We start from the raw sequence: 25,212 nt of genomic DNA on the forward strand, positions 1-25,212 counted from the left end.
GAGAAAGGAATAATTTACAGAGTAAAATGCACAGATCTTGTTTACTGTTCCATGAGTACGACAGATGCTTATACCCAAGTATCTCATACTACCAACTATACTTGCTGGTTTAGTTATTTCTTTCAATGGTCATCTAAATATATATATATTTCAAAGAATTCCTAGGTGAATATATGTGTATGATCACTGTATCTATTGAAATATGTTTTACAAATATATAGCATGCTTTTTAATCATATATCTATTTGTTCTAATAAAATTGCTACATTAAAAAAAATCATATTTCTCTGGTTTATCTTTCTCCATCCCTATATTTTTAATCTTTTTGTATCCTTTTGCTTTAAGTGTTTCTCTTGTAGATACACATTAATCCTCTCTGAGTCTTTATATTTTTATACTGAGTTTTTTTTGTTTTTTGTTTTTTGTTTTTGAGGAAGATTAGCCCTGAGCTAACTGCTGCCAATCCTCCTCTTTTTGCTGAGAAGACTGGCCCTGAGCTAACATCAATGCCCATCTTCCTCTACTTTATATGTGGGACGCCTACCACAGCATGGCCTGCCAAGCGGTGCCATGTCCGCACCCGGGATCTGAACCGGCAAACCCTGGGCTGCCAAAGTAGAACATGGGCACTTAACCACTGTGCTACCCGGCTGGCCCCTATTCTGAGTTTTATCTATTTCTACTTATTATAATTACTCATTTAAATTCTTAAAAAATCCTATCAACCTTATTTTCATGTATTCTACTCATCACACTTTCTTTTTGTTTTTTCCTCCCTTGTTACTCACCATTACAAAGGCTAAAATTAAGCCAAGTTTGTGTTTTAGTAGTTATGAGTAACCACCAGAAGAATAAAACTGAATGTACAATTTCCAGCAAAAGAAATTTCAATCTATCTGATCAATTTCTGTTGCTGATTGCCATGCATGTAAAGTTCTGTTTGCTTATTTTGTTATAATGGTTGCTGAATTTATGGCAGTGAACGTTACCAAGCGTTCAATTTATCCGTCCATTTTTGGTCACATCCCACTGGTGGTTTTTTCTTCTTGCTAGAGCACTTCTTCTAAGATGGTTTTCAAAGAGGGTCTTTGTATGGTAAACGTTAATTCTGACATCAGATTTAAATGATAGTTTAGCTGGATATGGAATTCTAGGTCCCAAGTTCTTTTATTTCAACACTGAAAATATTGCTCTGTGGCCTCCTTGCAGATGTTGCTGTTGAGAAATATGATGTTGGTCTGATTCTTGTTCCTTTGTAGACAATTTGCTGTGTATTCAGAAATGTTCAGACTTTTCTCTTCATCTTTGATGCATTTAAATGATACAAAAATGTACCTAGGTATGTTTTTCCTCATCTATTGTATTTCTTTAAGTACTTATATTTGTACTTTGAGGCTCTAAAACTTTCTCTAACCCAAGAAATCTTCATTATTATTTCTTTAAATATTCCACTCTATATTTTTCCTCTTCTTCTGCGACTTCTATTATTTAAATGTTTATGCTTCTATTTCTATTTTCCATGTCTTTTAACTTTTCTGTTTTACATTTTGACTATATAAGCCATCCTGAGGCTTTCTGGAACTAATCCTCTACTTCCTTGATTTAGTCTATATTTATTGTACTATTCAATATACTATTCAGTAGTCAACCTACTGAGTTTTTTGTTTCCATCTTTTTCATACTCAGAAATTCTTGGGGCTCCTTGAGGCCTTTGGTTTTATAGTATCCTTTCTTATCTCTTCAATACACTTATTTTCTTTCTTGTTCTGTTTGGTCTGCTAAATTTGCTTTCATCTAGCTTAGATTTTTCCATTTGTTGTTTTTCTCTTATCCCAGTGACCCTCCCAACAAGTCCAGTTATTTTTTCCAATGGGTTCATGTTCAGGGCTGTCACTCTGCCATGCAGGGGCCCTATACCTATTCTCCTAGAATAGAGGTTCTCAAGCAGGGGAGATTTTGCCCTACAGGAGCATTAGAAATTTCCAGAGACATTTTGGTTTGCCACAATCTGGGTGGGGCGGAGTGCAGTATTAGAGTATTGCTACTGGCCTCTGTTGGGTAGATTCCAGGAATGCTCCTAAAAATTCTAAAAGGTACGGGATATCCTCTCACAGCAATAATTTATCTGCTCAAAATGTCAATAGAGCCAAGACTGAGAAATCCTATCCCAGAAGTACTAGAACGCTGAGCTTGTGAGAAGGGTCAAAGCAGAGGCCCTAGCTTCTGTCGTTTTTGGTAAGTTTGACATGGGGGTTGCAGAGAGAGAGTGAGAACACACCTCAGGATGTTACGATTTAGACTTCCATCCCAGGCCTGCTCTTTTTCAAGAGTTGTCTGTGAAGCAAGAGTCACCACAAAGCAGAGTGGGTCAAGCAAGGAATGCTAAGGGGCTGACCAGTCTGTTTGCACCCATTGTTAACTGGTTCTTAACCCCCCTACTTGGCTAGAGTGCTCACTCTGATGTTACACGGGCAGTCCTGACCATATAGGGGTGGCTGCTGTTTTTGTACTCAACTGTGGCATCAGAATGAGCCGAGTCTGTCCAGGAAAATGTAAAAGAGCAAAAGGGACATCTCAAAGTCTCTGTGACCCAAGTGCCCGTCTCCACCCACGGGGCTCAGCCATGTTCCACTTCTCCCTCACAGCAGGACCTAAATACCTCCTGTTGCACCAGAGATTTTGCACGAGTTATGTCAGTTCCACACAACTTCCTTCTGGTTTTGTGTGGCATTTTTTTTTTTTTTTTAAGATTTTATTTTTTCCTTTTTCTCCCCAAAAACCCCTGGTACACAGTTGTTTATTCCTCGTTGTGGGTTCCTCTAGTTGTGGCATGTGGGACGCTGCCTCAGCTTGGTTTGATGAGCACTGTCATGTCCGTGCCCAGGATTCGAACTGATGAAACCCTGGGCCGCCTACAGTGGAGCGCGCGAACTTAATCACTCGGCCACGGGGCCAGCCCCTTGTGTGGCGTGTATGAGGTGGGATTGGAGGAAGGAATTAGCAAGGCTAAGCTGATCCTTCATCTTGTTAGAAACTGGAACACTCAAATTATCTGGATTCTAAAAGTGTATGTACATGCCTCTTTGGTAAAACAAAAATTAATTTAAAAATAAACAGAAGAACAAGGAAACTGAAGAAACTGAGGGATGTGCAAAAGTTACCTTCAAGTGGTGTCTGAGAATGAGTTAATACAGTCAGAACTAGGTTCAACTTGAATAAGAGACCCAAAATAACAGTGGTGTATTCAAGATGGAAGTTTCTTTCTTTTATGTATATAAATGAAATAGAGATATTCAAGTTATTTTCTCTTGCATGACCTACATTCCCAAGATTGCCTCATAGGCCAAGATGGTTGCTTCAGCTTTGTTTATCATGTATGCATTTCAGTGAACAGGAAAAAGAAAGGGAAAAGAAGAGGCAGGGAGTATATGATAACTTTCTTTTTTTTGAGGAAGATTAGCCCTGAGCTAACATCTGCTGCCAATCCTCCTCTTTTTGCTGAGGAAGACTGGCCCTGAGCTAACATCCATGCCCATCTTCCTCTACTTTATTTGTGGGATGCCTACCACAGCATGGCATGCCAAGCAGTGCAATGTCCGCACCCGGGGTCCAAACCAGTGAACCCCGGGCCCCGGAAAAGCGGACCATGTGAACTTAACCACTGTGCCACTGGGCCAGCCCGATAACTATGTTTTACGGAAAGTGTTTTGATTTTCTACTGCAGTGTAATAAACCACCCCCAAACTCAGTGGCTTAACGCAACAATAATTTATTATATATCATGATTCTGTGAGAAGATGGCACAGTTCTGCTTTACATGGTGTTGGCCAGCATTCTAGGACAGTGGATATGTCCAAAATGACCTCAACCACATGGCTGGCAAGTTTGCACTGGCTGTTAGCTAGGAGCTCAGCTGGAGGCACTGCCTGAAGTCTCAGTTCTCCTTTACAAGGGTTTTTCTTCACAGCTGCTTGGGCTCCCTCATAGCATGGGAGCTACGTTCAAAAAGGACCATTCCAAGCATGAGTGTCCCAAGAGGAAGGAAATGAAAGCTCTCTCTCTCTTAAGGCCTGAGCTTGGAAATCCCTGAATGTCCTTCCTACTGCACTCTAATGGTCAAAGCAGTCACAGGGCCAGCCCAAGGAAGGGGTGGTGGTGGGCGCAGGCTACCGCTTGATGAGAAGAGTGGCATGCACGTCCAGGAGGAGACGGCTTGCTGGGGGCCATCTTTAGAGGCTAGCCACCACAGAAGTTTCCAGGAAGTTGTCATAGGACACCTCTGCGTACCTCCCATTGTCCAGAACTAAGCCATATGACCATACTAGCTACAAGGGAGGCTGGGAAATATAGTTTTTAAACTGAGCGTCCACGTACCTGGATAAACACTGGTTCAACCTCTATGGAAGAACGAGGAATCTCTGACACAGAGCTGAAATGAGTCTTCAAAAGATGAATGGCCTGAAGTGGTTATCAGGAATCTGGATACAAAATCAAGGGAAGAGGCAGGGAGACCAGAAAAAATATTAGCAAGTGGAATGGGAAGGAAAAAACAGCTCATTGCAAGAATACAGTTTAGTAGATTCAACGACAAAAGACATTCTTAGAAATTATATTCCTCAGTCTATCCTCTGATTGTCAAACACCTATCTATTCCCCACTACAGACCAGGCACTGGGCTGAGTGCTAAGACTATAACAAAGATAAAACATTGTTTCTATGCTCAGGGATAGATGCAAGATAGAGGCAAAAATAAACAACAAGGCTACCAGGCCTCTTCCTGTACCACCTTCCAATTTAGGGGACCCCTCGTCACCGTCACATAGGGGTAGAAGTAATAAAAGGCAGCTTAGCACCTCCAAGAACCTTTATTCAAGACAGTGGTAAATATTTTCCTATTTGGCAGAGTTTTCTAAATCCTCATCTTAAATTCCGCATTCCCAAAATAGCCATTCTCGGGTTTGCAAACTAGGTTAAGCCCCAAATGTAGACATCTGCATGTTTTGCCTGCTCAGCATCTATCTACTCACACTCATTCTATTAAAAACAGCTCCGTTTTTTCTTTGATACTATGTACTTCCATCTATGTGGTTGAACTATAAGGAATTGACACCATTCCCACACCAGGGGGTGGGCATGTGGCCCAAACATAGCCTGAGCTTTTGTTAGAAGTCTTGCAAATGAGAGCTTAGACTGCAAGGGTGAAATGCTAGCTCTGTTGGAGGCCACCTAAGAGGAGAGCCTGCCTGAAACTTAGTCCTGCTCGGATGGAAGCAGAGCCAAGAAAGGAAGGGAGAGAGCCCCAGTGATGCCTTTTGAGTGGATGCAACCATGCCTGAAATTCGATCTTCTCTTGGACATTTCAGATATGTGAGCCAATAAATTCACCTTTTTGCTTAAGGTAGTTTGAGTTTGGTTTCTGCTACTTGCAAACAAAAGAGTCAGAAATAAATAATTTCTTATGTCATACACTTTCATCATGCTCTGTTCTTCTCCTTTGAGACACTTGGTCAACGTCTTTTAGTTACTATTTCTTTTTCTTTTTTTTTTGAGGAAGATTAGCCCTGAGCCAACATCTGCCGCCTATCCTCCTCTTTTTGCTGAGGAAGACTGGCCCTGAGCTAACCTCCATGCCCATCTTCCTCTACTTTATACGTGGAATGCCTACCACAGCATGGCATGCCAAGCAGTGCCATGTCCGCACCCAGGATCCGAACCAGCGAACCCCGGGCAGCTGAGAAGCGGAACATGCGAACTTAACTGCTGCACCACCAGGCCGGCCCTTTTTAGTTACTATTTCAATGTTCATCTCCCTCATGGGTCCCTCTCCTCTGACCATGCGCTTATAGAGTGGAATGATGGATAGGACTGCCCACACTATTTACATGGTATCTTCCTGAACACAGGGCTAAATTCTCCAAGTTAAATATAAGTGTGTGCGGCCTCCAATGCACTGCCATTCTCTCTGGCAATGGTAGATTACTGGTAATGCTGCCTCTCAACACTCCACTGGGGTAAAATATCTCAGCCACACTGGCACTTAGAAAAGTGTTTGTCTCAATAAATGTTCAGTAGATATTAATGATACTAATGATAATAACTAAAATCAGTAATTTAGAAGTATAATTTAAATTATTATTCTGCTCCTTTGTTTTTTACTTAACAATGTATGTTGGAGCTCATGACATATTAAATGTATATGGAGCTGCCCTGGTCTTAAAAATTTTCATGGTATTTCTTCATATGGTCGTTCCATAATTAACCAGTTCCATCTTTGTTGATATTAGATTGTTTTTAAAATCTTTTTTTCTAGCATTCATAAACAACGCTACAGTGAATTTCTTTGTACATTCACTTTGTCCACATGTTCAAGTATATGTAGGATATATTACTAGAAATAGAATTGCTGAATCAAAGAGAATGTGTATTTCATAATTAGCTTATCAAATTTCATGAACATCCTGTTGAAACTGTGACTGGAATTTTATTGAATCTATAGGTCATTTTGGGGAGAACTGGCATCTTTATGTTATTATCTTCGTATTCATGAACATAATAGATTTCTTTATTTAGATCTTTATTGTCTCTGAAGAGAAAAATAAAAGGCCCAAAGAAGTCAATACCTTCTAGAGAAAAAAAGTAAGGAGGAGAGACTTGTCCTGCTAGCTATTAGGATTATTATGAAGCTACAGTAATCAAGATAACATGGTATAGGAGAAAGGATAAACAATTTAAACACTGGATAGAATATAGATCCCAGAAACAGACTCACTTATCTGTCATGGCAGATCAGTAGTGAAAAGAGGTACCATTCCACAAGTGGATCTGAAAAAAAAATTGTTCATATTGGAAAAGAATAGAGTTGATCCCTGCCTCACACCATACAAATAACTAACTCAGATGTATCACCAACTTACCTGTCAAAAGCAAAACTTTATAACTTTTGATAGAAAATATAGGTGGTGAATATTATTCTGATTTGGGGTTAGACAAGAATATTTCAAACAAGACAAAAAATGTTAACTATAAAGGAAAATAGTGATAAATTTGTCTCTATAAAATTAAGAACAACTGTTCACCAAAAGACATTGAAAATAAAGTGAAAATGCAAGTTATAAGCTGTCTGCTTTAATATTGCTATATCAACTTTTTTTTATTAGCATTTCCTTGGTATATATTTCTCCTCCCCTTGATGTTCAATCATTATATGTGATTTACCTTTGGGTATATCATTTGTAATTGGTGTCTAGCTGGATTTTAAAAATCCAGTTTGATGGTCTTTCTCTTTTTTGTTATAATAGGTAAGTTAACCTGTCTAGTGAGTTTAACGGTGACTCCTAAAAAGACTTGTCCACTTTCTGACCCTCAGACCCTATGAATGTGACCTCATTTGGACAAAGGATTTTCGCACATGTAAATAAATTAAGGATCTTGAGATGAGATCATCCTGGATTATCCAGATGGGCCCTAAAACACAATGACAAGTGTCCTTTTAAGAGACATGCAGGGGAGAGACACATAGAAAAGAAAGGCCATGTGAAGGTGGCAGAGATTGGAGTTATGCAGCCACAAGCCAAAGGAACAGCTGAAGCCACTAGAAGCTGGTAGATGCAAGGAGAGATTTCCCCCTAGACCCTTCAGAGAGAGCACAGCCCTGCTGACACCTTGATTTTGGACTTCTGGCCTCCAGAACACTAAGAGAATAAATTTCAGTTGTTTTAAGCTACCAAGTCCATGGTAATTTGTTACAGCAGCCCTAGAAAACTAATATAACCTAGTTACACTTATTGTGATAAATAGCACATTTGGACTTATATTTAACATCTATTTTTTTGCATTATCTTTTTTTCTGCTTTATTTTCTTGCCTGATTTATGTTGAATTGGTAAGGTTTTCTATCTTCTTTCACCTCCTTCTGTGCTGACTGTGTTTCTGCTCTTCCAATGGTTGCCCTTGATGTTTTAGTGTGTATTTTTAATTAATCTTCTTATAAAAAGTCTGAAGTCACAAATAAAACAAGAATCTTAACTGCCCATTGAAGATAACTCCCACGTAATATTGATTCCTATAATTTGTGTCACTTTTCTTTAATGGCTTTTATGTCTACAGTTCATTAAATTTATCCATACATTTATTAATTTCTGTGCTCACCCATTGTGTCTTGAATGCCACAGCTTTCCTCTTTTCTTCTTGCTGAAGAACACATTTAATGGGTAATAAACTCTTTCAGTCTTCATATGTTGGAAAATGTCTATTTTATCATCACTCCCCCTTTCTGTCTTCACTTTCCTCCTAGCAGCCTGCCCAGTGGTTCCACCCAGTCCTCTCAGTCCTGAACCAGGTCTTATTCGGCAGTGTAGGGTTCCTGCCCCATGGTGATACTGAAGCAATGGCAAATACGCTGCCAAGCTGTCAGTGGACAGCTTGATTTAATTCTGGTCATAAACTGTGCTCTGTTCTTTGCCTCCCTAGGACCACAGCTTCATGAAAGTCTTGCACCAGGCAGCAGTTGGCAATGATTTTTCAGCCTACTTTCACAGATGGAGGAGCCCTGGTGCAGGCTCTCATTTCTGGTGATGTCCTTGGCCGCATATGATCACGTCTAGACCCAGTTAACTTCGCAAAAGACAAACTCCCAGCTGCCACGGCAGGTTCTGAGCCCAGTTTGTCAGTTCCTTTAGCTGAGCTTCTCATTTTGTGTTACTGTCCTGTTTCCCAGGGCGTGGAGAGATTTCATTTGTTCTTGAACCTGGCTAGGTTTGTTTAACTTTCTGTTTGTGTGTTTTGTCCATTATTGCTATCCATCTGGGGGAAAGGGGGGTACCTCAATGCATGAACTTACAGAACTACATTCTTTAATTTTCCAGAAAAAAAATTAAAGCATTAGAATTCCCTAAAAATTTGGTTCAATTCCCCCTGGGAAATCATGTGGGACTTCTTCTGGTGGAAGACAGCTGAATAAATGATTAAAACTTTATTTTTTCTACATAATGGTTTGTTTAGATTTTTCTCTCTTTTCTAAGGTTAGTATTAGATATCATATTTTCCTGGAAAATCATCTTATTTCATTTGGAAACTGAACAAATAAGACATATAATTGTTTTAGTTTACTCTAAGTCTGAGGTTATTGTCATCACTCTTCTTTTTTGTGTGTATTTTTCATGCTTTCTCCTTTTTTTCTGCATTAGACTCCTGTTTTTATTCTAAATAACCCTTTTTACTTATTAGTTATACCCTTTTTACTTTCTAATATATTAAATTCTTTACATTAGTTTCTCCTTATGTTTTTCTAATCTCTTGAGTTAGATTATTAACTAATTTTCATTTTTTATTATTTACAAATATTAATGTCTTTGGCTCTGAATTTTTCTCCCTACACTATTTTAGTCATATCTCAAAAGTTTGAGTTTGACATATTTTCTAAATACTCTATAATTTTAATCTTGATTTCCTCTTTCATTCAACAGTTGTGATGGTGTTTTGCTTTTCTTTGTTTTCCAGTTTTGTTATTGATTTTTAGTTTTCTTGCATTGCGACTGGAGAATGTTAAATGTATGGTTCTTGAGGAGACACTGATTATCTGCTTTGGCTGTGTGGAGTTCAACGCATTAAATTCGTCTTAAGTATTTTATTTGGGTCTTTTTTCAGATTATTTATTATTTCGTGAACTTCATCTGCCAGAGGCTAAGAGACGTGAAATCCTCTACTTCTATTTCTCTCTCTTCTTTTATTTCCTTTATGAATTTGAATGGTATTGTAATTCGTGTATAAACAAATATAAATGTAAATTTTTCATTGTGCAATTTTCCCCTTATTTCAAATTGCCTTTATTTACCCCTATTTAATGCTTTTTGCCCTAAATTTTACTGTGATAATTTTTGTTTTCTTTTTGTTTCTATAGACCAGAATTTTGCCCCATATCTCTATTTCAAACTTTCTTGGATATCATGTTTCGTGTCTGCTCAAGTAGCTGAGTTTTGCTTTGTGATCCAGCCTGAGTATTTTCCTTTCAATAAGTTAGTTTATCCATTCGAATGTTTCAATAGCAACAGATATATTTGGTGTTTTTCAATAGTCTTTTATGTTACAATATGTATTTTTGATTCCTTTAAAAAATCTTTTTAATAATGTGATTTGTGTTTGCTGTATTTCATTCTGTGCATGCATTTCCTGATGATTTGGAAGGTTTTTAGTTATTTTAATGGTTTAGTGTTAAAGTTATTTTAGCGGTTTAATTTTACATAATTAATCCCTTTTTCTTCACATAGCAATTATTGACTTGACCATATGCAATAAGAAAGTTGGCATGCTTCCACCTCCTCCTGCCTCCCATTCATTCCTCCCTTCCACCATCAACTTTTAATTACATTATATCATGATTTTAGTTCTAGCATTTCTCTTTATGTTTAAATATCCTTTATACCTTTCCATATCTTTATACTTTATACCCTTAAATGTCCTTTTCCATCTATTGTTGACTCAGCAGTTTTAATACCCTTTGAACTCAGGTTGTAAAACATGAGCTAATCAGTACACTTAAACTAATTCATAACTTCTCTTCTGCTCCTCCAGGCATTTATTAGTTACATTATTTCTAAGCTGTCATGGCTTATCATATTTATACAATTTCTAAAGTTGTTTTAGGCATGGCTCTACATTAAAAAAAAATTCAACCCTCTCCCCTAGTCTTTTTTACCGTGGTTTCTCTATTCTTGCTGCAGTTGGCTGAAACTTCCTACAGTTTATTCTATAAGGGCTCATGAACATTATATTCCCTTCATGTTCAAAAATATTTGCTGTTCGCTTTATATTAGAAAGAAAATTTGGCTGGGTATGAGTCTTTTATTTATCTGAGATAAAAATGCAAACATTGCTCAACTTTTTCCACTGTTGACGTTGCAGTGGAGAAGTGTGTGGCCAGCCTTCGTTTCTCCCAGCATAGGTGACTTTTTACATAGAAGCCCAAATATTCTTTATTTCTCTTTGATGCCTAGTAAACCTTCTAATTTCAGTGTTGATTTTTCTGCATCAGATATTCCAGGATACGACGGGTCTGTCAGTCTGTGGTCTGAGGCTTTGTTTTTTAGAAAGTTTTCTTGAATTGTATTTTTGAAGTTTTTTTCATTCCATTTCTTTGGTATCTTTCTTCAGAGTGTCAGTTTTGCACAAGTTTAATCTCCTTCATCTTCTGATTTGTCACTTTTTCTCGACTCCTTTTTAAAAATCAACTTCATTATGAAACAATTTATATGCAATAAAATGCACACATTTTAAGTATGCAGTTGGATGAACGTCGAGAACACATACACCTGTATAACCACCACCACAATCAATATATGATATTGTCATTATCTTAAAACGTTCCCTTTTGCATCTTCTCAACTTCCACCTCCCCTCCTCAGCCCCAAGCAACCACTGATCTGCTTTCTTTTTTTTTTTTTTTACTTTTTGGTGAGCAAGATTGGCCCTGAGCTAACACCTGTTGCCAATCTTCTTGGTTGTTTGTTTGGTTTTGTTTTTTTTTTCCTCCCCAAAGCCCCAGCACATAGTTGTGTATCCTAGCTGCAGGTCATTCTAGCTCTTCTGTGTGGGATGCCACCTCAGCATGGCCTGATGAGTGGTGTGCAGGTCTGTGCCCAGGATCCCAACCGGTGAACCCCGGGCTGTGGAAGGGGAGTGTGCGAACTTAACCACTTGGCCACAGGACCAGCCTCTGATCTGCTTTCTAACACTACAGATTAGATCTGTCTTTCCTTGAGTTTCATAAAAAATGGAATCATATAGCATATACTCTTTTCTGTTTAGCTTCTATCACTCAGTATAATGTTTTGGGTATTGATCCACTTTGCTGCATATATCAGTAGATCTGTTCCTTTTTAATTCTGAATAGTATTTTGTTGTATAAAATACGGCAATTTGTTTAGCCATTCACCTATTTGGGTGGTTACCAGTTTTGGGCTACTATGAGTGAAACTTGTATAAACATTCATGAACAAGTCTTTGAGTGTGTGCTTTCATATCTCTTGGGGAAACACCTAGAAATTAAATTGTTGGGTCATATGGTAAGTGCGCAATTAACTTATAAGAAACTGTCAAACAGTTTTCCAAAGAGGTTGTACCATTTTACATTCCCATGAGCAATGTGTGGGAGATCCAGCAGCTCCACATTATTGCCAACAACATTGCCTGATACTGTCAAATGAAAACATTTTACTCATTCTAGGGGGTGTACTGGTATCTCATTGTGGTTTTCTCTAATCCTTTCTTCAAAATTTTCTTCAAAATTTCTTCAATATTGTTTCATTTATTATTTTACTGCCACACATAGATTAAATATCAGTTTAGATAATTCTAACTGCAGTTCTGAGGAATTCTCACTTTCTACAGTGTTTTTTCTAAATAAACTTTTTATTTCAGAACAGCTTAAATTTACAGAACAATTGCAAAGATTATACACAGTTCACATACGCCCCACACCCATTTTCCCTTATTATTAACATCTAACATTAGTAAGGTATACTTATTAATTAATGAACCAACATTGGTTCATGATTATTAACTAAAGTCAGTACTTTATCCAGATGTCCATAGTGTTGACCTAATGTCCTTTTTCTATTTCAGAATCCCATCCGGGATACATACTACATTTAGCAGTCACGTCTCCTTAGGGTCCTCTTGGCTCCCTCTTGCCCCTCCCATTCCAATAGTGAGAAACTTGACTCTCCCCATACAGCATTATTTACTTGTTTAATTCCAGTATACACATACAGTGGCACCAGAATTGTTAACCCATACCCCCGTGAGAACCAGCTTTATCAATTGGAGTCCAGGGCTTATGTGCAGTTTCTTGTGCCTGTGGTCTCAGAGGTTACTAATTTCCAAAGTTACCTAGGTCAGCCCATTTTCCTCCCACCCCCTTCAATAAAGTTGTTTCACACACGTGTAATACAGTTAGATTGTTTGGTCATATTCCGCATTCCATCCTGGGATCCTCCAACCTTCTAAAGGATTTTTTTTAACTTTATTTACATTAAGGTTCATTCTTTGTGCTATAAAGTTCTATGGGTTTTGACAAATGCATAGTATCATGTATTCACTATTACAGTATTATATGCAATAATTTCTCCAACCTAAAAAAAAATTTATGCTTCACTTCCCCATTCCATCTTCCCCATTCTTCCCAAACCCCTGATGGTACCATTGATGTTTTTACCATCTCTTTTTCACCAAAAAGTTTTGCCTTTTCCAGACTCTTTCACTTAGTAACATACAATGAAGATTCATCCATGTCTTTTAGTGGTTTGATTGCTCATTTCTTTTTATTGCTGAATGATACCCCGCTGTACAGATGTACCACAGTTTCATTACCCATCTATTGAAGGAAATCCTGGTCACTTCCCTTTTTTGGAAATTATGAATAAAGCTGCTATGAACATTCCTATGCAGATTTTTCTATTTGCCTAGATTTTCAAATCAGCTGGGTAAATATCTAGCAGCACAATTGCTGGATCATATGGTAAGACTATGCTTAATTTTGTAAGAAACTGCTCAACTGTCTTACAAAGTGGCTGTACCATTTTGCATTTCCACCAGCAAAAATGAGAAGTCCCATTGCTTTGTACCCTCACAAGCAATTTGTATTGTTAGTTTTTTGGGGTTTTGTCATTCTATCAGTGTATAGTGGCATCTTGTTGTTGTTTTAATTTGAAATTTCCTAATGACAAATGATGTTGAGCATCTTTCCATATGCTTATTTAACATCTGTGTATTTTCCTTGCTGAGGTGTCTGTTCAGATCTTCTTCTCATTTTAATTGTTTGTTTTCTTATGATGGAATTTACAAATTCCTTGTATATTTTGAACACAAGCCCTTTATCAGATATGTGTTTCGCAAATATTTTCTCCAAGTCTGTGGCTTGTCTTTTGCAGAGCCAACTTTTTAATTTTAATAAAGTCTAACATCAATTTTTCTTTCATGGCTCATGATTTTAGTGTTATATCTGAAGAATCATCACCAAACCCAAGGTGAGCTGGATTTCCTCCTGCGTTCTCTTCCTGAAGTTTTTAGTTTTGAATTTTATATTTAAGTCTACGACCCACTTTAATTTTTGTGAAAAGCGTAAGGTCTAGGCCTACGTTCACTTTTTTTGCATCTGGACATCCAGTGGTTCTTGTACCATTTGTTGAAAAGACTCTCTTTCTCCATTGAATCCCCTGTCCTCTTTTGTCCAAGAGTTGACTATATTCGTCGAAGTCTGTTTCTGGGTTCTCTATTCTGTTCCATTGATCACTGCGTCTATCCTTTCACCAATAACACACTGTGCTGATAACTGAGGTTTATAGCAAGGCTTGAAATTGGGTAGGTGTGAGTCCCCCAATTTTGTTCTTCTTTTTCAGGATAGTTTTGCCTATTCTCGATCTTTTGCCTTTCCATATAAACATTAGAATCATTTTATTTACATCCATCAAATAACTTGTTGGGATTTGGACTAGGATTGTGTTGAATCTATATGTCAAGATGGGAAAATTGACATCTTAATAATATTGAGTTTCCAATCTCTCAACATGGAATATCTGTCTGTTTACTGAGATCTTCTTTTATTTCTTTTATCAGAGTATTGAAGTTTCTTCATACAGATCCCATACCTGTTTTTGTTAAGGTCTGTTTTATGGCCCAGAATGTGGTCTTTGTTGGATGAATGTTCCATGTGAGCTTGAGAAGAATGAATATTCTGCCCTTGTTGGATGGAGTACTCTATAAACGTCAATTAGATCAAGGTGACTGATAGTGCCGATCAGGTCAAATACCCTTACTGATTTTCTCTCTGCTTGGTCTATAAGTTGCTGAAACAGAGGTGTTGAACTCTCCAACTATAACAGTGGATTTGTCTATTTTTCCATTCAGTTCTATCAGTTTTTGATTCATGAACTTTGACGCTTTCTCATTAGGTGCACACACATTGAGGACTGTTTTGTATTTATGGAGAATTGATATAATGTCGCTCTTTATTCCTGATAATTTTACTTGTTCTGAAGTCTCCTTTGTCTGAAATTAATATAGCTACTACAGTTTTCTTTTGGATAGTGTTAGAGTAGTATGTCTTTTTCGATCCCTTTGCTTTTTTCCCCCCAATAGCTGTGCTTATAACATGGCAACATTTTTGCTTGCTTCTGCCATATTTCCCATGTGTGTTCCAAATAATCAGAGGAAGCCTTCCTCAATACATACCCACTGTTTTTAACTGCCTTTATAATGCATGTGCACATATTATCTTGTCTATACTCATTGCATTCTTTTGTAGAGTATCAGTTTGGACTCTTTGGCTGGCAAGTAAACCTGGAAATAGCTTAACAAAAAAACAGGAAATTTATTTTAAGGATATCAGGTGTATCTACGAAAACAGAGCTAGACAGTGACAGTATCCAATCCTTTAAACCTATCTAAATCTTTATATTTCAAGTAAGTTTCTTGTATACAACCTACAGGTGGGTCTTTTTTTTTAATCCACTCTGATAATTTCTGTCTTTTAATTGGTATATTTAGACAACTCACATTAAAAGTGATTACTGGTGCAGTTGGATTAATATCAAACATGTTCATAACTGTGTTCTATTCCTTGCATTTCTTCTTTGTTTCTTTTTCTTCTGCCTTTTCTGGTTTTAAAGGAGCATTTTATATGGTTCCATTTTATCTCCTCTTTTAGGATACCAATCATACTTCTTTTTAAACTTTTTTTACTGGTTGCCCTAGAGTCTCCAAAATACATTTTTAACTAACCTAAATCCAGCTTCAAATAGCATGACATCACTTCAGGTGTAGTGCAGGTACATTATAACAAAGTATTCCCAGTTCATCTCACTCACCCCCTCATGACACTGCTGTCACTTATTTCACTTACCCATATGTTATAATCACCCAAGAAATCATTATTATTATTACTTTAAACAGTTATTTTTTAGATTAAGAAAAATGCAGATAAAAACTTTTATTTTACCTTCATGTATGCTTTCCCTAATGTTCTTCTTTTCTTTATGTAGATGCAAGCTTCTACCCTATATAATTTCCTTCTGCTGGAAGAAAATATTCCAGCTTTTCATGTAGGGCAAGTCTGCTAGCAATGAATTTCCAGTTTTTATTTGTCTGAGCAAGTCTTTATTTCTCCTCCACTTTTGAAGGATAATTTTGCTGGATTTAGAATTCTAGGTTGGTGGCTTTTTTCTTTCAACATCTTAAATATTTCACGCCACTTTCTTCTTGCTTGGTTGGTTTCTAATGAGAAGTCCACTGGAATTCTCTCTCCCTCTTTTTTTTTTTGTTAGTGAGGAAGATTGGCCCTGAGCTAACATCTGTTGCCAATCTTCCTCTTTTTGCTTGAGGAAGATTGTCACTGAGCTAACACCTGTGCCAATCTTCCTCTATTTTGTATGTGGGATGCTGCCACAGCATGGCTTGATGAGCAATGTGTAGGTCTGTGCCTGAGATCTGAACCCATGAACCCTGGGCCACCAAAGTGGAGCGTGTGAACTTAACCACTATGCCACCAGGCTGGCCCCCACGGTAATTCTTACCCTCTATAGATATGGTCTTTCTTTCCCTCTGGATTCTTTCAAGATTCTCTCTTTGTCTTCAGTTTCCTGAAATTTGAGTATGATATGCCTAGGTGTAGATTTTTTGTATTCATTCCACTTGGTATTCACTAACTTTCCAGGATCTGTGGTTTGGTGTCTGCCATTCTTTTGGAAAAATTTTGGCCATTATTACTTCAAATATTTCTCTTGCTCTGTTTTCTCTTTCTTCTTCTGATATTCTAATTACATGTATGTTATATATTTTGAAATTGTGAGATTGTTCCACAGTTCTTGGATGTTCTGTTCTGGTTTTTTTGTTTATTTGTTTTGCCTTTGCATTTCTATTTGGGAAGTTTTTATTGACCTATCTCCAAGTTCAGTGATCCTTTCCTTGGCCACGGTGAGTCTGCTTATAAGCCCATCAAATGCATTCTGCATTTATGTTAGGGTGTTTTTTATTTCTAACATTTCCTCTTGATTCTTTCTTAGAATTTTCATCTTTCTTCTTACACTACTCATCACTTCTTGCATGTTGTCTACTTTCCCCATTAGAGTTCTTGACATACGAATCATAGTTATTTTAAATTCCCTGTTATATAATTCCAACATCTGTGTCATATCTGAGTCTGGTTCTGATGCTTCATCTCTTCACACTGTGTTTTTTCTTGCCTTGGGGTGCCTTGTAATTTTTTGTTGAGAGTTAGATCTGTTGTATTGAGTAATGGGAACTGAGCCTTTAGTGTGAGGATTATGTTAATCTGGTTAGGAGTTGGACTCCATTTAATGTTTGCTGTAGCCATAGGTGTCAGAGGATTCAAATTCCTCTACTGTTCTTGCTTGTGTCTACTCTCTTGGATTCTGGCTTCCTTAAGAACTCCTCATCTGTGAAATGAGTCTGTGTCTTGCAGCTCTTTCAGCTATATTCCACTGTTATTTTACTGGAGCCCTGTTAGAGTGGTGGTAAAGTGTAGGGGAGAGACAGCATTCTACAACCTTACCATTAAATATCAGTGTTCTAGTGAGCCGTGCCTCTGGCCTGTGACCTTTACGAGCGATTCTCTGTTGGTATAGATTTTCTCCCGTAAGTGAGACAGGAGCTTAGAGGGGGCTGAAGGGGGAGGAATGCCCTTCCCTCAGGTGGGATAAGGCTCTGGTATAGTCTTTTTTCCTTGGAGAGTAGGTCTTTGTTATGGAGAACACTCTGGTTGTATTTCACAATGATTACTCTTCCCCAGTCCTTGACAGAGCCATGAGGGGATTTTTCTGGCATCTTCACCATGATAAGCTGATGGCGTTGCTAGAGGTAAAGCCCACAAAAGTGTGAAGGCCCCCCTAAAACTGAAGGCCCCAGAAGTTTCTCACTCTCAGGCTAGTCTACATTCACCCTTTAGAAGTTCATCAAAATTACCATTCAAACTTTCCTATCAGTCTATGGCTCCAGCAGTTTCTGCTCCAGGTAAGCAGATCTAAGATGTGTGTCTGGATTTGCCTGTCTCTCCAGATTTTAGGGTGGCAGTTTGCCCTACTGTTATAGACTGAATGTTTCTGTCTCTCCCACCCCTCCCCCCCAATTACATGTTCAAATTATAACACCCAATGTGATGGTATCAGAGGTGGGGCCTTTGGGAGGTGATTAAGTCAGGAGTGTGGAGCGCTCACAAATGGGAGTAGCGTCCAAAGGGAGCCCAGAGAGCTCGCTTGCCCTCTTTCCACCATGTGAAGATACAACACGATGTTGGCTGTCTGCAACCCAGAAGAGGGCTCTCACCAGAACCCGACAATGCTGGCACCCCAATCTCAGACTTCCAGGCTCCAGAACTGTGAGAAGTAAATTCCTGTTATTAATAAGCCACCTGGTCTGTGGCACTTTGTTAGGGCAGCCAGAACTGACCAACACACCCACAGACTCAGTTCTCTGCTGTGTTCAAGAAAAATGGCTGATTTCCAGTTCACTCAGTTTTTTCCTGTTCTAAGAATGGGAATGACAGATTTACATGTGAAAGCTGAACATGAAGTCCCCTAATCCTTTCTAACATTTTGATCATTTCTGTTTCATGTAAAGGATCCTAGACGATCCATTTGATCCTAGACGAGCTCCCACAAATGTAACCACTACATTGAAGGGACTCAGTTCTCATGAGAACAGTGAAAAAACAACTCTTCCACTGTCCCCTTAGATACGCCTCTTGGCCGGCTCTCTCCTCAGCTCTGGATGAAATCTCAGGCAAGATTAATAACTTTCTGGCTAGTATTACATTTAAAAAAAATTTTTTTTTGATTTTACTTTTTTCCTTTTTCTCCCCAAAACCCCCTGGTACACAGTTGTATACTCTTCATTGTGGGTCCTTCTAGTTGTGGCATGTGGGACGCTGCCTCAGCGTGGTCTGATGAGCAGTGCCACGTCCGCACCCAGGATTCGAACCAATGAAACACTGGGCCGCCTGCAGCGGAGCGTGCAAACTTAACCGCTCGGCCACGGGGCCAGCCCCTAAAAGTTTTTTAATTGAGATATAATTCAAATACCATAAAGTTCACCATTTTAAAGGGTACGATTCAGTGGTTTTTGGCATATTCACAAGGTTTTGCAACCATCACCACTATCTAACTCCAGAACATTTTCATCACCTCAAAAGTAAATTCATACCTATTAGCAGCCACTCCCCAAACTCCCCTCGCCCCCACCCCTGGCAACCGCTAATCGACGTTCTCTATGGATTTGCCTATTCTAGACATTTCATACAAATGGAATCATATCATATGTGCCCCTTTTGTGTCTGGCTTTTTTCACTTAGCATGATGTTTTCAAGTTTTATCAGTACTTCATTCCTTTTATGGCTAAATAATATTGCATTGTATGGACATACTATTTTTTTTTTATTCATCAGTTGATGTATATTTGGGTCGTTCCCACTTCTTGGCTATTATGAATAACGCTGCTCTGAACATTCGTGGACAGGTTTTTGTGAGGACATAGGTTTTCAATTCTTTTGCATATATTCCTAGGAGCAGAATTGCTGGGTCATATGGTAACTCTGTGTTCAGCTTTCTAAGGAACTGCCACTATTAGATTTTTTTAAGTCCTCCAGGCACTTATAAGAACAGCAAGCTTTGTTTTAGTCATCTAAAAGTCAAATGCAGAATAACAACTTAAAAATCCAAGCTCTGATCTAATTTAGAGATCCTTAACTTCCCCAGCTTGGCCTGAACCCAAGCCTGGAGTGGGGTAAAGAGGGTTTTTACTGTGTTTACTTTACTGGTTGCTCTGCCACTCACGGGTCATGATTTCCGTCTCCTCCAACTCAAGCTCTCGGGGGAGAGACCGTGAGATGAAAAGGAGGCACAGCCGTCTGTGGGGAGCACAATCGTCACCTGCACTGGTGCGGATTCTCTCTCTCAAGGGATGCTTTGGACAATGTGTTTGGCCGTGCTCTTGCTGGGAGCTTCTTGCCATTCCTTTGACCTGGGTGATGCCTCTCATATGCCTAGACTTTTACAACTCAATTCTCAATCGTGGGCAGTCTACCGATGTGATGAGACTATTAATTGCTCCTCAACATCAGTTTTACCCTTCTTCCTCAGAAACAGAATCCTCGATTAGCTGAATGCATAGCAACTTGGAATAATGAAATTTCCCAGCCTGCTTTGTAGCTAGATAGAGCCTATGACAATGTTCTAGCCAATGGTATGGAGGTGAAAGTCATGTGAGCAATTTCTGGGAATTGTCCTCAAATGTAGGGAGACGGCTTTTCTCCTTCCTTTCAGCTGGCTACACTGCAGAAGCAATGGACGGAGATAGAATGGTCATACTGGGCCCTCTGGTGCCAGCTATGTGTTGAGTACAGCAGAGCAACCAGACAGGAGGAGTCTGGATCCCTGATGATTTTGGAACCCCCATATCAGCCCTGGTCTGCTTACACTTACTTGAGAGAAATGAACTTCAATCTTGTTTAGGTCATTGTTGGTTTTTTTCTCACTTGCACCAAACCAAATCTTAACTAACAGAATCCTACTCTGACTCTTGGAGTCACATAGCCCCTCGAAGCAATTCTCTTTCCTGGTGTCTCCATTACAGTAGCACTAGGCAGCTTCCGTCCTGCGAGTCCACTTGGCCCTTGGGAAACCTCACACATCCTTGTCCCTGTCGTCAGTGAAAAGTGCAGAGCGCTGGCCCTCTCCTCTGCTCCCTCAGCCCAATGGCCTCAGTCTCTCGCTTTTGGCTTTCTTAGGCTTGTGTCCGGCTTCAGATCCGACCCATGTGGAGTCCCTTTGAGGGACTCTCTTTTGGGTTGAGGGGAGGGAGAATCCTCCCCACTGTCCTTCACAGGTGAGGGGAAGAGAAAATGCCAGAACAATCCAATTCCTCTCTTCTAAGAAATCTTCCCGCTCTGGCCTCTTCAACCACCTTCCTTTTGTAAACTAGAGGTAGATGATTGCTGACACGGCGACAGAACTGGTCTCATAGTCTCAGCACGCCCTGCATGGCGTCTCGCACCTTGACGAGGGAAATGAGGACACTCTGTAGTTCTCACCCTTTAGGGCCTTAGCCAAAAAGCAGACAGAGGGACCAAAAATATCCAATTTCAACTTCCTTTTACATGAAAAATTATAATCTCTGGTATCTTCTCTTTTAGGACTTCTCTAATTGGTAGCCAATTCAGAATGGTTAAAGAAGGCACGCTTTCTTTGCATCAATAGTTTTAAAATTTTTATGGTCACAAAAACCTCTGAGAGCTTTATGAAAGTTAGGAGCCAGCCTCACTCCCCACCACCATCAGCTGTTCCAAGGACGCCTACATCAAGGCATGCCGTAGGCAGGACCTCTCAATATGTCCAGCAACTGGTTGATCCTGGTCACCTATCTAATGGTCGTTGCGTGTAGCTAATTAGTGACAGAGCCAGATTTTGAACCCAGGTCCTCTGCCTCCTGAAGCTTCACTCCTAACTTGTCCTACAGACTTGTGAATGAGGCCTTCTCTTGGTCCATCGAGCCCAGCCCAGCCATCAGGTGGATTCAGCTGAATGAGTTACCCCAGATGACACGGCATGGAGCTGAAGAACTGCCTGGCTAGGCCCTGCCCATGTTCCTGATCCACAGGATCATGAGAAATCAACTATTGTTTTAAGCTGCTAAGTTTTGAGGTATTCGTGGTAGCAATAGAAATACTTTCCACAAGAAACATCCAGAACTATCTATTAGAACCACTGAATACTTGAGAGTTAAGATTTTGTAACTGAGTAAAAATTTATAGTTAAGAGAAACAAGAAAAGACTGATGGGGACCCTCCCCTGGGTCTCCAGCCATGTATCATCAAGTCACATACAAATCCTGGGTAAAAATGGCAAGTGTCATCTCTTTCACAGATTTAAAACAAGTGAAAATAATTTAAAATAGTGTTTTTATTATTTACCAAGTGTGTTGAAACTCTACACACTACTTGACCTAAAATTGGTGGATGACATATGTGTAGTCTTTAACTGATGGACGAAACCAAAAGCCTGAGAAATACTGCCATGGGGCCCCTCCCACGAAGCTGGTGTTCATCTGATCGTATTTCCAAAGCCTTAGAGGAAGAGGGAAAGAAGCTCCTGGAGTATTAGGTGATAAAAGGCAGGCCACAAAACAGCATGGAATATTTGATCCCATTGACAGCGAGACCCATTTCTCTAGATATCGCTATAGAGCCGTGTCATGCATTATAGTGTTGGGTCAAAAAATCAAGGTGGAGAAGTATAGGTAATATGTTTTGGTTTTTTGAAGAGGAAGGGGATATGTGCATATATTTAAAAAACCAATGAAAACATAAACAGAAAAAAATTTCAATTGTTGTCTACAGAGGCAAGTGAACAGGGTGGAGAGGACAAGGATAGAAGCTGGACTTAATGTAAAACGAAACTAGACTAAAAATCCCTAACAACCAAAATCAGATGAAATCCCTGGACCTAAAACCTCACAGACAACAATTCTAAATTACTGTACAACCAGTAATTTGACTGCATATCCCTCGTGGGATATCCTGTATAAACAGAAAGGACCAGAAAGCCACAAAAATATTAAACTCTCTTCGTAGCCATATTGCTGGTGGTAATGTTGATATTGCCATTCTGAGGCTGTTGTGCACATATTCTGGGATGGTAAGTGAGTAATTCTGTTGGTGTTGCTGAGAACTGGGAACTGGAAGTTTTGGTGTGGAAATAGATGTAAGACTGATGCAATTAAGATAACCCTGTAGTCCTGAATTGGAATTGGAAGTATTAGTATGAACTTGTGATACACTTTCTCTTCCTTCCTCCTTGCCCCCCATGTCCCATCTATCTTAGCACTAACCATTAAAAAGGCTTAGCAATAATTACTCACTCAGTAGTAACGAGCATCCTTAACACATGGATTGTGGTCTTGAAATATCATTTCTCACAAAAAGGAGACTGGGCTCCCTGAAGAAATGGTTGAGTCCAGTTCTGGGACAGGAAATATACAATAGGAGACTGGAACATCAGGGCATACCTGAAAGCAAGGAAGTTTTCAAGGGCTCCTGGATTTGTATCAAAAAGACTCAGGAGCAAACCTGAACAGCTGCTCTTGGCCAAAGAGAGGGCAATCTGAGCACCAGAAGGATAACAACTGCAATGGACTGGGATATATGAAACATGCTAATCCATGAGTTCATAATGATACCCCCAAAGCTCATTGGTGCCTACTGAAGGATGCTAGGAAACGAACTCATTATTTTGAAAACTGGTAAGTAAAGGAAAATAATCAAGTACATATCCAGCCTTTACTAGATGAAATATACCTCTGGGTAAAGAAAGAGTTGATGAAGGGAAGTTTCTCTAAACAGGTGTATCCTAGCTAACAAATGAAGGGGAAGTAATAGAATCAGCATAGCACCATTTTGCAACTTCCATTGAATGAGTGAAGCTAGGCATTGAGCATCAATGGCCGCTCATATCACCAAAAGAGAGTCAAGAGGTACGTGCCTCCTGATGGAAAACCACAACCACCTATAAATTAGTCTTGTCACAAAAATCAAACTTGAATCCAATCAAGCCTTTAGATCTAAGTGCAAACTTCAGAAGATACAGTGTACAGGGACACGTGTTAAAACTATAGTAAGGGAATACAATCGGCAAAGTTTGAATTATGGGAAACTCTAGGGCAAACGTCTGGTTCTTCAACAAATAAATTGTAAATAAAAAAAGGAGATAGGGACATGGGAGATTGGAGAGACCCATATAGATTATAAGAGACTTAAAAGACAGATTAACCAATGTAAAGTATCTGGATTCCAACGCCAACAAACATCTGGGAAAAATATTTACGAGACAGCTGGGAAATTTGAACACTGGATATTTGATGATAGTAAGAGATTGCTGTTACTTCTTACTAAGTGTGACAATGGTACTGTGGTTATGATTTTTAAAAAGCCCTTTTAGTGGTACATACTGAAATATTAACGTGAAATGATATTTGTAAATCTTGGATTTGCTTCACAATAACCTAGGAGGGGAAAAGGGGGAGTTACAGATACAAGATCAGTAACGAGTTGACAATCGTTGAAACTGAGTGATGGGTATATGGGGATCCACTATACTTCTCTCTAGTTTTGTAAATATTTGGAATTTTCAATGATTAAAGTTCAAAAAAGAGATTGTGTATGTGTGGTGTGTGTGTGAATTTGCATAACTATATATACAGAAAAGTCTAGAATGCTGATTTGTATTAAGACATTTCCCCCATCACATCACATCACAGGGGAATAAAATGGGGGAGAACACTGCCTACTGAGCAGGGTTAGGTGGAGGGTAATTTATGCAAAGGGACTAGTGCGAAGCAGGTGCTCAAGCAATCTCAATTTCCTTCTCTAGAAGGATTGATCAAGTAGGTCAAACTCAAGACTGTGGAAGTTGTGAGGACATCATGCTCTCATATCACCCTTCCCTGTGCCCCCGGATCATGAATCCAGGAGCCCCCACTACGGGGGTAGTGGTGTGGTAACGTAGGGGAAAGAGACCCCTAGCTGACTGAGTACTGCTCACTTTGCCCCTCTCTTGCTGCCCTCACCCCTTTCTCCTGATCCTTGTGCATTCCCTTAGGGGTTTGAGAAGACAGGCTAGCTAATCTCATCAGTCATGATACTGATCACGTGTTCCTTAGTTAACTAAACGTGTTTTCCCAGGAGACCTGCCTGCAGGAGTCTAATGGTGAGGATTTCAGGCAGACTGATGCAGAGAAAGATCTGGGAAAGGGTGCTGCAACCATCACACCAGAGGCGATCTACAGGCCAGTGGTGTTCCCTTGGTTTGCCCTATGAACCATTGAGCAGGACGGAGACTAGGAGCTCTATGACACCCAATTAAACAGCCACGTCCCACCCCCTAGAGCCCCAGCCCCTTCATGGCCCTGTGAATCTGCTCTCACAGCTTAGAGAGATCCACAGAACGCCTTTCAGACCTCATCTTCCTGGTCCTCTCCACAGCATCCGACTCTTGATCCTCCCACCTACTTGGAGACCCTTCCTCCCCTGGTTTGTTGGACACTACTATTTTTTTGGCTATCTTTTGCTTCTCCTGTTTGGACTCTTTTCACACCCATCCCTGCAGGATGGTGTCTTTGAAGTTCCGTCTCTGGCCCTCTTCCCTTTGCACTTCTC

At 39.4% G+C, this 25,212-nt stretch overlaps 1 protein-coding gene across 1 annotated transcript in view; it reads right to left on the reverse strand.

Moving 5' to 3' along the window:
- Positions 1–4,047: 4,047 nt before the first annotated feature.
- Positions 4,048–25,212, reverse strand: part of POLR3B (RNA polymerase III subunit B) — a 149,010-nt gene continuing 127,845 nt past the window's right edge. Inside the window, exons 29-30 of the transcript XR_006886174.1 lie at positions 6,770–6,822; positions 4,048–4,478 (exon numbers count right to left, since the gene is read on the reverse strand). The gene's annotated coding sequence lies outside the window, so the exon portion shown is untranslated. The remainder of the gene's footprint in view (positions 4,479–6,769; positions 6,823–25,212) is intronic.

The sequence above is a fragment of the Equus quagga genome, chromosome 19 (assembly GCF_021613505.1).
Source record: "Equus quagga isolate Etosha38 chromosome 19, UCLA_HA_Equagga_1.0, whole genome shotgun sequence".
Classification (NCBI taxonomy): domain Eukaryota; kingdom Metazoa; phylum Chordata; class Mammalia; order Perissodactyla; family Equidae; genus Equus; species Equus quagga.